Here is a 365-nt window from a genome sequence, read left to right on the forward strand (position 1 = left end):
GGGTATGAACGATCAGGTTTGAGTGATTTAATGCCGGCAAAGCCCCCGCATGTATCACTCTCCACGCAGCTCTTTGATCTGCCAGTGTTTACACGAGGGGATCGGCGCCCCTCATTGTCGAGTGGCTCAATCCTCCTGGGCGGTTTAGAGCAGAACGTTGTCACCAATGATTCAATATCGCTGACAGCTTTGTATTTGAACGCTTTGCTCGCGGCTCGCCTTCTTCAATGAAGACAGCCCCGCCCCTCCCCTCATCCGCTACGAGCAGATTTGAGAGAATGCATGCAGCATTTTTGATCTGCCAGAGTGTTTACACATAAAGATCATCAAAACTCCTCTTCTAGCGAGTGGTTTGATCTTTTTAG

The sequence above is a fragment of the Sinocyclocheilus rhinocerous genome, unplaced genomic scaffold (assembly GCF_001515625.1).
Source record: "Sinocyclocheilus rhinocerous isolate Xijiao unplaced genomic scaffold, SAMN03320098_v1.1 scaffold3980, whole genome shotgun sequence".
Classification (NCBI taxonomy): Eukaryota; Metazoa; Chordata; class Actinopteri; order Cypriniformes; family Cyprinidae; genus Sinocyclocheilus; species Sinocyclocheilus rhinocerous.